At 37.9% G+C, this 15,173-nt stretch overlaps 1 protein-coding gene across 4 annotated transcripts in view; it reads right to left on the reverse strand.

The window, feature by feature from the left end:
* LOC144292608 (uncharacterized) overlaps positions 1-15,173 on the reverse strand; it is a 125,688-nt gene that overhangs the window by 8,210 nt on the left and 102,305 nt on the right. Inside the window, exon 3 of one of the 4 annotated variants that reach the window (XR_013359996.1) lies at positions 13,252-13,433. The exons of the other annotated variants lie outside the window; for them this stretch is intronic. The gene's annotated coding sequence lies outside the window, so the exon portion shown is untranslated. The remainder of the gene's footprint in view (positions 1-13,251; positions 13,434-15,173) is intronic. 4 annotated transcript variants of the gene reach the window in all.

Below are 15,173 nucleotides of genomic sequence, written 5' to 3' on the forward strand. Positions count from 1 at the left end.
TCTGCAGCTATCACCACTTTTTTCCTTTAGACATTCCTGCTGAGTGACAGGGAACAGGGTGTCAGCCTTGTCTTGCAGAGACACTTAGCAAGGTGAAGAGCCCTCAGTGATTTCTGTCCGAACTCCTGGTGTAAATCAGAGATGCAGGCCTAAGATTACAGGCTATCTCCACAGTAGGTCACTTCAAAAATTAACAAACTCTCTTCTTCCTCTTCAGCGAAGTTTCTCAGAAACTAGTTTGAAATGAATACCCAAGACCAACTAAATCTCCACTGTCTGGTGTTTTTCAATAAAGTGTGGATCACCGAAAGACCCGCTGATTTTGCTTCTGAAAGGTGTTTTGCCCCTACTCTTGTACTGCTTCCTTTGTGGGTCTTTGCACTATTATTTTCTCACCTTCTTAAGAGGAAGCTGGCATAGAATGGGGGTTGGGAGGGTAGCCCTAGTTAAGTGCAAATATCTAGTGCTGGGCTTTGGGCTTAGAAGGAATTGGTCTCAAGGTTGGGATCTGCCTCTCCTCCTGTCTTTCTTGCAATAATCAACACATTTTTTTAATGAGATGTCCTCTTTTGTAGGGATTTTTTTTTTTTTCCCTCTTTGATTCCACATCCTTAAGCCTGCTTATTTCGAAAGCGCTTTACTACATATTTTGTTAAATGCTTCCTGATGACTTCAGAGGCAGGAGCTATTAACTACTCATGAAGTCTGGCTCAGAGCCAGAACATGCTAAAAATACATTTAAATTAAGTATTCTTTTTTCTTGATAAGTAAAAAATCTACAGGAAAATATCCAGATCCTCATTCAAAAAATACACTTAACTTTATCTTTCTGCTTCTTGTGATACTCACAAAGAAGCATTTTCTCCCAGAGCAGAACCAAATCTCCAAATGATTCTCATGTTTTCCATTTCAAATGTCCAAGTCCTCACAATAAAATACCCACAAACATATCCTGTTCCCTTCCGTAAGTCTGGCTATCTTTCTCTTCAAGCCTCTCAGCTCTATAATTACAATATTGAAAAAGTGGACTCTGTAATCATATAATGCTATTATACGATTGAAAAACTTATGGGAATTTTTCATAAAGATTATAAAACAATGCCAAAACATTCTCTCATTTATATAATTCTGCTCAATTGAGTTTACAATAACCTGGAGGGATTCTATCAAATCTCCACTACACACTGCCCCCGTCAGCCCATCTCAACTATGTAACTGGAAAGCCACTAACAAGAGGAACACAGTTGCTTAAAAACATTTTAGTGTTTTTTTTTTTATATTATGGCATAGAAGTCACAATAACATTTAACTTAATCGTAAGCAGGGCCTTTGAATTTTTAAATATGCAATTCACCATTGAAAGAAGTATAATGTACCGAAGTAGCTTATATTCAGGTTATTTTAATTTCCAGTCTATAATAATAGTTTTCTTTGATCAGTGTCCCCAAACTCTCCATGAACTATCAATGAAGAGCTTCATAATTTTCTTCTGGTTGCAAAGGATCAAAGCATTCTTATGTTTGCTAGAACTCTTTGATTCTGCTGTACAAACAGGTGGTGAATTTATTTCAATGCTCTTAAACTCTTTCTTGCTGTCTTGAGCTTAGGAAGAAGTGGTTTATTTTAGCAAGATGCTTAGAGGCCAGTTTGCTCTTCCCCCATTTTTAATCTTCTTTACAAGATTTCCCATAGTGATTTGCACTACACTCTGGACCTGAAAATGAAAGCTAAAAAAGGATGAGACCCATGATCTTCCAGGCTGCAAAGAACACTCTGGGTGGAGTCCTGGTGGTCCTACTCCAAGGATGTGAGGCCTGAGCACACACATTTGATTTTGTTTGCCTTCTCTCTCCATTGTGGAAGTCCTATGTTCTAATCTCGAGTCATGTTGTAACTTAAAGTTGAGTTTTTAAGTCACAGAAAAATGTGAAATAGCCCAATTGTATTGGCCAATTTTAACCAAAATAAAGAGGCCCACAACAGTATCAGAAGGAAAACTGGTTCCCATCTTTGAAGTAAGAAAACCTCTTTCTAAAATCACAACATTCTATGGACCTACCCATGATCATAATGACACTTTCAATGATAAAAATAATATTTAACAATTACTGAGCACTTGCTATATGCTAGACAGTGTTTTAAGTACTTCTCATGTATTATTTATTTCACTTAATTTTCACAATATGCTTTGAACTAGAGCATTATCTCCATTTTACAGATGAGGAAATAGAGGCATGGAGAGGTCAAGGAACTTGCTTGACATCGACAATGGCTGATTTCAGAGATAGCAGCTATTAAACTCCAGGCTACACTTGATAGAGACAGTAAGTCTGGTATTTGTTTATTAAGAAAATATATAAAGGCTAAGTAAACCATTACTGATTCAGTAATGCTTCTCAGTGAATTTGTATTTTATCCCCCATATAACTAAAACCAATAGTACACATAAGACATGAAATGTCACATCACACAACGCCTGCTTCCAAACAGTGATTCCAGGCTCCACCCCAATCTCCCTCCTCCAGTGGACTCTGAGTCAAAAGGTGGAAACCACTGGTGTAAAATTGGGAGTAGAGACTTGCACTTGAAATCAGAAGTTGTGGTTTTAAGTCCCATTTTAGGGATTCATTTCACATTTCTGAATTTTGGTTTCTTCCTGTACCAATAAGGGGTAATTGATAAACGCACTATCAAATGGCTACCTTGAGAAACACAATAATCTGAGCAAATTCTGAAATGACAAAAGCGCCATAGAGACATAAGTCCTTGTTAGTGTTTCAGGTTCAGCTTTATCAATGGATAAACTTAAAATTCTTTCTTAAATTTTTCTAATATTGCACTGTTCATTCTGAATGTACTTATACATCATCTTTGAGTAAAGTTTCAGAGTACTAGAACATCTTCAGATGGCAGACACTGTGAAATTATACTTGGAAAGTCAGGGGAAAAATAGGGCTAAAAGATCCAAATTTAAACACTCTTCCCAACAAGAAAAATAAAAGCAAAAATAGTAACTCTGTCATTCAGCAAAAAAAGAACTAAAATCTTAACCTAAATCATTTGAAATGGGCTCCAGTAATCAGGAAGAACATTTATGTTTCAAGGGAATTACCAATGTTCTGTCGAGATTATTAGGAATCATTTACTGGGTACAGGCTCTGACAGGTACAGTATGTCATGGCCTTTGAGTTTGTGTCGCATGACTTAGGAAACCACACAGAGGCAGGCTTGCAGAACCAGCTGTCCAAAGAAATCAGTGGTGGAGGTAAATAACATGAATTTTTATTACACAAGCAGTTAGATTTTCTTCTGGGAACAAATAAATATAAAATGGTAGACCCAAATAGGTGCTAGGGATTTAAGTGAGACAGATTCCTGTTAGTAATGCTTGCCTATCTCTTTATAGGAGTATTGACAAGAAACCTAACTTACTGTTGCTAAGGCATTTTGACGATGAAATGTGCTGCATAACTACTAAGCACTACACAAGTATTAAATGCTTTATGTGTTATCAAGTTTACTACTATTTACTTGATTCTACTGAATTCAATATTTATTCCTAAATAGAGGGATTATGTGAATTACTTTCTGGAAGATGGCTCTTTTGAAACATTTTTTTTCAGCATTTGAAATGGAATTTTAACAGCTGGAATACAGGCACAAATTTTATTTTCTTAAGAATCTGCTTCCCATTATAATGAATTTCTATGACCATAAGGTTAAGTCTCTCAAATAGCAAAGAAATCATGTAGATAAAAAAAGAAAAAAAGAAAAAAAAAACTGGTCATAATACAACTCAGGACAATATGGAAAACTCTATCGATATAGCAAACAATGTACTGCCAGTCAAGCAATCCCACCAAAATATTTATCTCTCTTGAAATAGCACACTCCTAAAGATTTAGTAAAAATAGAAGCCAACTTAAAGAAAAACAAGCCGGACCTTAGGCCTTTAAATACACTATTCATAAAGGTATAGTAGTTACAGATTTAGAGTGATCATATTTATTATTACCTTAAAATACATTAAGGGCATCATCAAACCTTTTAACAAAATAAAACTATAAACTAATCAGTGGTTCACATAATCAGTCCTGAGGTATATCAGAATATACTTAAAAGAAGCTGACCATTTTATCTTTCAATATGATTTCCCGGGAAATTTATGTCTCTATCAATGTGTTCAAAGTTAATGGCCTATGCTTGACCAGCTGGTCATTCCCACTATCATAATGGCCAGCTAGATAACTGCTTCATTGATACAGGGATGGATACCAACTGGAAGGCAGTTCCCAGGCTGGTCCTGCTGGTATACACCTAGGAAAAAACTGTACTGATTCCTGCTCTTTGGGTATAATAGAATTAGCATTTTATTTCATGATATCCTTATCTATGATGAAAGAGAAGTTGAATGACAGAAGCAAAAGAATAGTATTATTAAACATGAGCGGAGTTCATTCAAACAATGGGAAAATACACTTTAAAATATTTGATTAATGAAGTCAAGGTTAAGAAAGAAAAGCTGAAATTTCTCCCTCCATAAATAATAATAGCACTCACATGCACTGGCTTTTCTTGATCTTAAGACCACAGAATTGTTTTAAGATATTAAAAAATATAAACTGTTTCATTCTGGTTTAGCCAAATTAACATTTTCAGATGGCCTGCTTTAGTCCTTGTTCCTGAAACTTGGTAATTGTCTTGTTATCTTCTCATAAAATATCAAAAATTTGCTTGTTATCAAAGAGGTCAACGTATTTTTTATCAGTAGGCTTTATCTTAACCAAACGCTGGTATTAAAACTAGAAAAGTAAATGGATTAAGCAGTATTCATTTGCCTGAAAGAATAAAACTGTGATAAAATTTCCCTTTCATTTTGATATTTAAATCACTATTGGCATTACATTATAATGAGATAAAGGTTCATTTAGGCAGCCTTTGTTATGTAAAAAAAAAACACACTGGAGGGGAAATTCTTTACTGAGTTACAATTATCCCCCAAGGATATAGCAAATAAGATAATATTAAAATTTTTAAGTTTAATTATGCAATATGTTCCAATACATAATCAAAATACATACATACACACAAGTATTTCATTCACTCCTGAAACCTTCTGAATTCTTCTCCTAAGGAGAAAGTCCACATTAATAAAATTATGGAAAAATTCTAAGGAGAAGCAATTGTACCTTTATGCATATAATAAACTGGAGAATGCATCTGACTGTGGGGAGTTCTCCGTACATACTTATTGTCAAGTTCTCTCCATCCCACATTCCTACTTCTCTACACTGATCCGAACAGTAAATTATCCTGCCTTTTGCTTTCCCAAAATGGGACTTACTAATTTAAGTTCCTGTCCCCTCATATTTGCCCTACAAATTAATTTTTGTGAACCCAAGACCTAACGGTAGTCCTTGGCTACTGCTGCTCTTTTATCTACACTTGCAATTCTTTTTTCTCAATTCTTCATATCAAAATTTCCTGAGTCGGAATTTTGTAGAAACCACACCTGCTCTAAAGGAGACACACCACAGCTCCCCACAGCTGGGTAGCTTATAGCTCTTAGTTCTTAGAGTCAGCATCAACAAACATTGGGTTGTGGTAACCAAAAACCATAGGTTACCTAAAAGATCATGATACAATTGTTTTAGTAAATCATGGTTATTAACAAATGAAACCAGACTTGTCTAACAGATTTTCATCTACAAATACTGTTATGTGCAAAAAGTAGCGTCTATGGTATTTTTCACACCACTGCATTTACTAGAACTGCTGAGAGGACTGTATATATGATTTCAAACCTAAGTTGATTTCTTTTTTCTCACTCTTTAAAAGGGTTACTTCTTTGTGAAACCAGTTCTTACAGCTTTGTTTTCAACCAGCTAAAAATGTTTTATATATAACTCTAACCTGTCGCCCTACACATTCTATTGTCCGAATTGTACTGTTTTCTGATCCATATTTATGTCTTGAGGCAGTAACTTTTTGAATAAAAATAAACCTATAGTTAAAAAAAAAAAAAAGCCATAAATAGGGATAAGTAGATACCAGTAGCCATAAGGGGAAATCACCCAGGACTGGTCGCCAAATGGGCATGTGACTTCCTTTAACCAATGAAAGGGGAATAAGCAGTGAATTGTGTTAACCCAAACTCAAGTTTTAAAAGCCATTGTGGTAATTCACCACTCTCTTTCCCTCTTTTCCTTCTGTGTTACCTTCTGAGAGAAATACTCACAGCCCTTCTACTCAGTGACAGGTGGTGTCAGGGGGAGGCTTCCCCAACAGCCTGAACCAAGATCCTCCTTGAGGGAGGTTGAGGGCAATAAAAGGAACAGCTACCCTTATAGAGACTTGGATTTAGAAATTACCCAAATATTTACATATAAATAGAAAGCTGAAGAACCAGGTAATTTCAATGGGCTAATTTAATTCCTTCCCAGCTACCCAGTAGGGTAGATGTTAAGACCTGTATCTGAGTTACAGAGAAGAAAGGGTGTGATTTTCAATCACACTCCCATGCCTACTCCTACCCAATGCGTTATGTTTGCTAAGGCCTCATGACTCATCTCCAGGTAGAAAAAAGTGTGTTGGGTTTTTTTGTTTTTGTTTTGTTTTGTTTTCCCAATCCCCTCAGACTGGAACTTCCTCCTACCTGTTCCAACATTGACAAACTCAATAAATGTTAAGCAAATGAATGGGAACAAGGGATACAAAGAAATACATCACACAGTTCTCTAGGGTCTCATAGTAAAGTTTGAGAAAAATTATCATACTTAAATTTGGTTATATATTAAGTTTCAGAAAATTGGAAATAAACTTTACTTTTTAAAATCAAAGTAGTAGACATACATAGTTAAAAGTCGAACTAGTACTGAAATCCTACAATGAAAATAGCAGTCACCTGCCCAGCTACCTCAAGTCCTACTCCTCAGATGCTACTCTTTTTCAACTCTTAGGAGGCTATTCTGGTATTCTGGTATTTAGCCACATTTTCCAAATGTGTTAATGTTCTGGTTTAATGATTCACAGTTCTATTATCTACTTACTTCGGAAGACAAGGATTTAAGACTCATATACCCCCTCTTCTTGTACCACCAGCTTTACAATAAACTAACACAATTTTATTTCCTTATGGTAAGTGTACTCTTTAATCCTCATCTATTTCACTCATCTTTCAACCCACCTTCCCTCCGGCAACCATCAGTTCATTCTTTATAGTTTACAGTTTCTTGGTTTGTCTCTTTGTTCCTTTGCTCATTTGTTTTGTTTCTTAAATTTCACATATGAGTGAGCTCATATAGTATTTGTCTTTCTCTGACTCCGATTAGCATAATACACTCTTGCTTTATCCATATTGTTGCAAAGGACAAGATTTCATTCTTTTTTATGGCTGGCTATGTTCCATTGTGTGTGTGTGTGTGTGTGTGTGTGTCTACATCTCCTTTATTCATTCATCTATGATGGACACCTGGACTGCTTCCATAGTTTGGTTATTATAAATAATGCTGCAATAAATGTATGCGTGCATGTATCCCTTTGAATTAGGGATTCGGTATTTTGGGGGTAAATACCTAGTAGTGTGATGACTGATCGTAAGGTACTATTTTTAATTTTTTTTTTGAGAAACTTCTATATTGAGGAACAAGAGGCTACAACAGTTTGCATTCCTATCAACAATACAACAGGGTTCCTTTCTCTCAATATCCTCTCCAGCGCTTGTTCTTTCTTGTGTTGTTGATTTTAGCCAATCTGATAGGTGTAAGATGATATCTCATTATGGTTTTGATTTGCATTTCCCTGATGATGAGTGATGTTGAGCATCTTTTCATGTGTCTGTTGGCCATCTGGATGTCTTCTTGGGAGAAATGTCTGTTCTTGCCTTCTGCCATTTTTAGTTGGATTTTTTAAATCAATTTTTAGTTAGATTATTTGTTTTTAGGTATTGAGTTGTATCAGTTTTTTATATATTTTGGATATTAACCATTTATCAGATATATCATTTGCCAGTATCTTCTCCCATTCAGTAGGTTGCCTTATAGTTTTGTTGCTTTTTTCCTTCGCTGTGCAAAACGTCTTTAGAGTAAACAAATGAGCAAAGAGGGGGAAAAAAGAGAGAAAGACAAACCAAGAAACAGACTCTTAACCATACAGAACAAACATAGTCACCACAGGGGAGGCGGGTGGGGCAATAACCAAAATAGAGGATGAGGATTAAAGAGCACATTCATCAGGATGAAAAAAATTAAATTCAATTTAAAAAATGCATCACAATAGTGTCTGTTTGGCTTCAAGTAGTATATACAAATATTTTTTTAAATTAAGTAAACTGTGGGTAAATTAATTTTGAGAATTTGATATCATTAAAAAATTTTTAAAGAAAAAAAAAGTTGCCACTGATTATTTTTTTGTAATTAAATTCCTTGTTCTCAATAAGATTATTTTTAAAATGTAGATTCCAGAGCACACATTTACTGATCCAGATTTAACAGTTTTTGGTAAGGCCCTGAAATGTGTATTCTGATGCAGGTGGGGTGAGGATCAATTTTGAAACCATAGCCTGGGAGTTTTGATCACTCGGCAGCAGGCATGGCATTCCAGGATCTTGCAGAAAACTGACCATCATCTTAAATCTGCTGCATGACAAGCTACCATAATGGTGAGATCCCAAAACCAACAGGCTCCCCTCAGAGCCATTTAGGATCAAGATCTGACTGTTATTTCCACGAATCTCTCTCTCTTTGACTTTTCTTCCTTAGGGCTTCACTTTGTTGGGTCAACCACATCTAGATTGACCTATAACACACAGGGTGTGGGGCGTGTATGGGAAAACCATTCCACTTGCACTAATCTAGGATTCTACATCTTGTTTCTAAATATGGGATATAGACGAAAATAAAAAGCTCAGAGGCTACCATGAGGGCACAGGTGGGCTTTTGATGTATGAGGGAAAGCAGACAACTGGATAGTCTTCTACTCACAGTCCACTATACCCACTCCCCTGCCCTTCCAATAACGATACACTGAAATCTCTTGATGTCAGTGGCTGCGATTGAAACAGAGCGAGATGACAAGAGAAGGCCTCATGTGCACTTCAGTTCCACCTGACCTCTCCTTAGTCCAGATCACAGTATCTTCAAGGATGAGTAGAGCCTTTGTAGCTCTCTCTCCACTCTTGGGAAGAGCAGAGGCTCCACATGGACCACAAGAAACATGAGATGTCAGGGAGTACGCCAGCTTGCAGAATTACAAAAAAGCCACCATTTGTTTTTCACACTTTTAAAAAAAAATTTTCCATTCAGTATTTTTGTTCCCGGAAGGCAGGAAATTCTTCTGTTAGTCAAATGACCATAAGGTAAACTTGGATATTTGTCTAACAATCTCAAATGTTAAAAACAGATCAGTATAAGTCCAAATAGGTCTTCTGACAGCTGATAAGTACAGAGGGGTGGACTACTGACAAAGGACCTTTTAATTAGAAGCTAATGTACATATGTCTACTCTGAAGGCAACACTTTTTTTTCCTAATAAATAGTGTGTATATTAGTGACTCTAATTTGATAAAAATGGATTTAAATTTCTATCCCAAACTGAAACTATGTTAAGGAGAAGAAAATTGTTTCTCCAAATAAATGACTAAAAATAGAACTAAAAAAGAGAATTCTTATTTTTGAAAGCAGTAAATATCTTTAGTGTAGCATCTACACCATCAATAAACTGCACAAACAGCACTAATTTTCACAAAAGCTCAGTGCTAATCCTCAGCTTTGCTAATTTATGAAGACAGCACGCACTTGTGCTCAACAACAATGCCTCTAAAATATAACAATGGCATCTCTCTTCCTGCCATCTTAACGTTCCTGCCTGCTTCTCTTGACTATTTCTGTTATCACAACACTTTTGACAAGGAGTAACTGGCTTTTGGGTACTTTGCCAAAACCCTGATGCAAGGTTTTGATGCGCTATCAATGCGTGTATACAAAGAGGGTCTCCAGCAAAATAAATAAGCAATAGACTGAGACTAGGAACAAAACTGTCAGCACAATCTATTAATATGTTAATCTTGATCATAATGAACAGGTTGTTGACCAACTGTAGCTAATGAGAATGAAGTCAAGGTGGTATATACCCTTACTCCTGTCCTCTCCTTCCTCTTCCTTATCAATGCCCTGCCTTCAAAACATACATACGCACATCATGGGGACTTGTTAAATTTATCATATCCTAGGGTCAATGATTACAAGTCTAACTACCACAAACTGCTTCAAAATTTGAGCCTTGGCTCACAAGAAGGATTTAATAGGAGCATGTACTCAGATCACACAGTGATCAATCAATCACTACTTCTAGAAAAAAATAAATGATGGTACACACTTCCAGTGCATCAACAGCTACCGAATGTGTATACAACGAGCAACATCAACAACATCCCACAGGAGTTCTGGTGCTCCTTTCAGCTCCGACCTATGATTTTGATTCTGTGGCCCCTGCGCCTAATAATGGCTCTCATTTCTTGAGCACTGACTATATGGCAGTGTTCTGCTTCTCCTGCCTTCTTCTGCTTTGTTCACTGCTACATCCCGAGCATCCAGAACAATGCCTGACAGATAGCAGGTGCTCAAAAATGCTTGTTGAATGAATGAATGAGTGCTTTACTACCTCACAACAATCCTATGAGTTAGGGTTTGTTTTTGTTTTAGTTTTAATTATTCTTACTATATAAACATGAAAACTGACAAAATGCTCAAAAATGCTTGTTGAATGAATGAATGAGTGCTTTACTGCCTCACAACAATCCTATGAGTTAGGGTTTTTTTTTTTTTTTTAATTATTCTTAGTATATAAACATGAAAACTGACATGTTCCAGGTCCCTCAGCTCTTCAATGAAAATGCAGGATTTGAAACACTGTCTTGTAGAACCAGGAGATCCCAAAGCCTACCCACGAAACCTGCTGCACACATCAGGCTTCATAGTGACAGGCCAGCAGAAGGAACTCCTCTCTCCTTCCCAAGTGGAAACAAGCTCCTCTTCCCACTGCTCTCAATTGCCAGGACCCTTTCATTTGTACTTTCATTCAGGTTCTATCAATTCTTTCTTCATTTTGTGGAAAGGAAGGAGAGCTACCATTCACTAAGCACCTATCAAATCATGTTCTAAGTACCATGTGGGCACCTTCAGGAATGTCCCCTTATTCATACTCCATCACAATCTTTGGGGTAGGCATTTCTTCCCTCATTTCATGAATTTAGGAAATGAGAGTCAAATCTTGCCTCAGTAGTTCCCAAACCTATCCAATAATAAGAATCATCTGAGGCAGGAGGAGGGGGCTTACAATGGTAGCAGATCCTACTCCAAATCCTTAGACTCTTGTTTGGATGAGGAGACTAGATTTGCCTGACTCCCAAGCTAATTGCTAACCCTTGAGGTAGGGGCCACATGTCAGGCATCTTTGTTCCCCCCACTGCACATACTAGACCCTGACAGTGTCTCACCTTTCTACAACATAACGGTTTATAAGGTACATGCCCATGACCCTCCAAAATAATCATGATAAGTAAAGATGACAGGCATCAACAGCCTCTTCTTATAGGTGAGAAAAACAAGGCACGTGCAGGTTCTATGGCTCCCGGATAAAGAATAAAAGAGAGAGAGAGAGAAGGAAAGTAATGGAGAGAGAAAAAGAGAACATATTTTATAATTCAAAAAATTTTACCCAATTCTTCTTCTCCTCCTTCTGACACTCCCAGTGGGAAATCACTCTATATATTTTTCAAGTCCCAGCATGAAGTAAGAGGTTTGTCAAGAGGATCACACAGGCTATTTGGAATAAACCCCTCAAAAACAGTTATTTTTCTTGCCAATAATCAATAAAATCTTCACCATGTTCTTATCTTCCCCATTATAGAACCGGTATTCTATAAGACAAATTCTCAAAATGGGGCATTATGGAAGAATGTGTAGGATGCGGTGTGTATTTAAAGAGAAAACTCCATAATTCTCTGAGTGATTTCAGCTTTAATTGAGTTTCTTTAGGATATTTCCACTTAAATAAGTTCCCAGAAAAACTTTGCCCCTTATCATCTAAAGCACTCTCGCTGGAATAGTCAGGAAGTTTAGAGAGCTGAATGATATTAACCTAAATGTAATTTTGCTATCTTTAGCTCCCTCAAGTAGATACATTTTCATAGCGCAAGAGATCTAAAAAAAAAAAAAAAAAAAAAAAATCTCTCTTTTAAATTGTAATTGCTCCCCCAAATAAACACAATTGAGTCCCCTGCACTGCCAGCACCACCAGATTTTAGATAATATCAGTGAGAGCATGCACCCAGTCCAAAAAGTCAACTTCTTCTTTGTACTTGGCAAGAAAACCATGAGAGGGTAAAACCACCCTAGAATTTGAACCAGGGCTTCTTCATATGAATTGAAATGCTAGGCCCAAAAAGCTCAGAACCATATACCCTTTGAGTGAAAGGGAAGTCAAACTGTGTGTAAGAGCTCACAAAGTGGGACTTGGGTGAAAGAGGAAGGGCCATTTGCCACTGAGTGGTGGAACCAGAGCAGCAGGACCAGGACACCCCCACCCCCAGCCCTGAAATGTGGGACCCATTCTTCAGCTGTTGCTTATTAGCCACTTGACTTAACTGGGCCAATCTAGACATCTCTTCCTGAAAATGATTTTGCAAAAAATGAGATATTAGCTGAAGGGCCAAAACGACATCAGGAGAAGCCACAGCAAAGCCCTTAGCAAGCTGAAGTGACAGGAAAGAGAAGCCGGAACATGACTTCACAAATCAGAAGAGAAGAATGGAGCAGACACAGAAGTGACGGGAACCAGGCAACACCACAGGAGCAACCTTGGGTCCTAACTGGGTTCTACCTCAAAATCCTAGCACATTTCCTTCTCTGTTCAGGAAAACGTGAAGTGGTCTACTTTTCTCAACTTATATAAACACTTCTGTCTGTGATCACCTCAGTGGGTTTCTATTCCTTGAAACCAAACAGCCTTGACTGAGGCAGGCTCACGGAGGAAGTGACTGAGCTAGCATCAACCGTCCATCAGGTGGCCACGAGAGAATAAACATCCCAAATAGAGAACAGAGCTTATAGGTCAACCCTGAGGCCGGTGAGCAAGCTGAGTTCTAAGAACTACAAGTAGTTTAGTATAGCCAGAGCTCGAGGAACACTGGAAGGGTGGGAGGGTCGGAAAATGAGGCAGGCGAGAAAGGTAGGGACCAATTCACAAGAGGACCTGGGATCCATGCCAAGATATCTGGTCTTTATCCTGTAGGTGATGGGATCAGAGGTGTCGTAGACTGTTCTGGCTGTGGGGTGGAGGCTGAAGTGGAGGAAACTGGAGACAAGAGACTACCGAGAAAGTGAGCTTCTCAAGGGCATCTTTGTGTGTCATTATTTCCACCATCAGGGACTGTTCTAGGGAGGAGGAAAAAAGAAAAAGGCATCAACTTGTTCCTCAGAAGCAAGTCAGCACAACACTCCATGAAATGAAAGAGTCCTGGCCAGCGTTGCAGCTGCACAGAGCTCTACCCTTCAGGCCCTGATGTTTTAAAGAAACAACTAGAGCCTCCAGGCCTGCTGACCAATGAGCAAACGCATGAGCAAATGTGACCTAGTATGTGATAAAATATAGATCACAAAAGCAGCTCACACTTTGAAATACCACACAATTTCACACTTCATTTCCTCAGTTCTCATACTCATTTATTAATTTCCCATCATAACGTAAAGCCACATCAAGCTTTAGTTACTTCAGGAAACATGGCACCTTTCAGAAAGCCTGATAAAAGCATCAATAATTAAAGACTGACTTTGAAAGAAGGGCATCTCAAAGCCTTTGGCACAATTTTATTTATTTGTGCTATTCAGTAACAACAACAACAACAACAAAAAGTTAAAAATGCATACCCTGGAATAAATGGAAGCTTTGGACGTTTTAATCTTAATTAGCTTAGATAACAGGACAAATTAAATCCCAAAACACTTAAGTGGATGGCACTGGAGCTGTCGGGTCTGATGACGGCCCAGGCTGTGGGCACAATAAGCTTCCTGCATTATCAATAATTTCTCTTACACACAAATGTACAAAGTAGACAACCTCAGTTTTAGCAGCACCTGGGAGCTTATCAGAAATGGTCTCAGGCCCCACTCCAGACTGCCTCCATTTGAATCTGTCTTTTATCAAGATCCCTAGGTGGTCCTGAAATACTCAGAGGCACTGCCAGGGATTTTTTGGGGGAAACACAATCGAGGGGAGTTTGACTACAACCTAACACCTGACCCTAATTTTCTCTGAATTTCTTTAATTTCAATTTTTCTTTTGTCCTTTCTCCATTTCTTCCTTTGGAGAAATGGCCACCAAGGCCTGCATGTAAAAATTACTGCTGTCAACCTTGAGTGAGACCAGGAAGGGGGCATGGGCTGTAGAAACAGAGGCAAGCTTTAAAGTCCGCTCTCTCAGTTCAAGTCTAAGCTTTGCTACCCACAGGCTGTGGGATCCTGGGCAGGTGACTTAACTACAAGCTGGAGACTTTTGTCTTTTTTTCCCTCGGAAAGGAAACCATTTAGTTTTTTGTTTGTTTGCTTTTAAGATCATCATAGATTCACCCAAAAGTGGAGGAAATAATACAGCGAGATCCCATATACCCTTCACCCAATTCCTCCCTATGGTAACATCCTGCACAATTACAGTTCACAACACAGTGAGGAAATCTGTTCTCCATCTCCTCTGTTTGTCATTTCTAGAATGTTTTATAAACAGAATCATACAGTGGGTTATCTTCTGCGATTGGCTTCTCACTCAGCACAATCCCCTGGAGACCCATCCAACTTGTATGTATCAATAATTCATTGCTTTTTACTGCTGAATCCTATTTCGTGGTATAGATGTACCATAGTTTAACTATTCACCTTTTGAAGGACAGTTGGAGTGTTTCCAGTTCGAGGCTTCTATAAATTATGCTGCTATGAAGAGGCATGTGCAGGTTTTTGTGTGAACATAAATTTCTGTTTCTCTGGGATAAACGCTCAAGAATGCAATTGCTGGGTGATATGGCCATTTTGTGGGAAACAGTCATACTCTTTTCCAGAGTTGCTATGTCATTTTTAGATTCCTAGGGGCAATGTATGGGTGATCCAGTTCTCCACATGCTGGCT

Source organism: Canis aureus, chromosome 2 (assembly GCF_053574225.1).
Source record: "Canis aureus isolate CA01 chromosome 2, VMU_Caureus_v.1.0, whole genome shotgun sequence".
Taxonomy (NCBI): domain Eukaryota; kingdom Metazoa; phylum Chordata; class Mammalia; order Carnivora; family Canidae; genus Canis; species Canis aureus.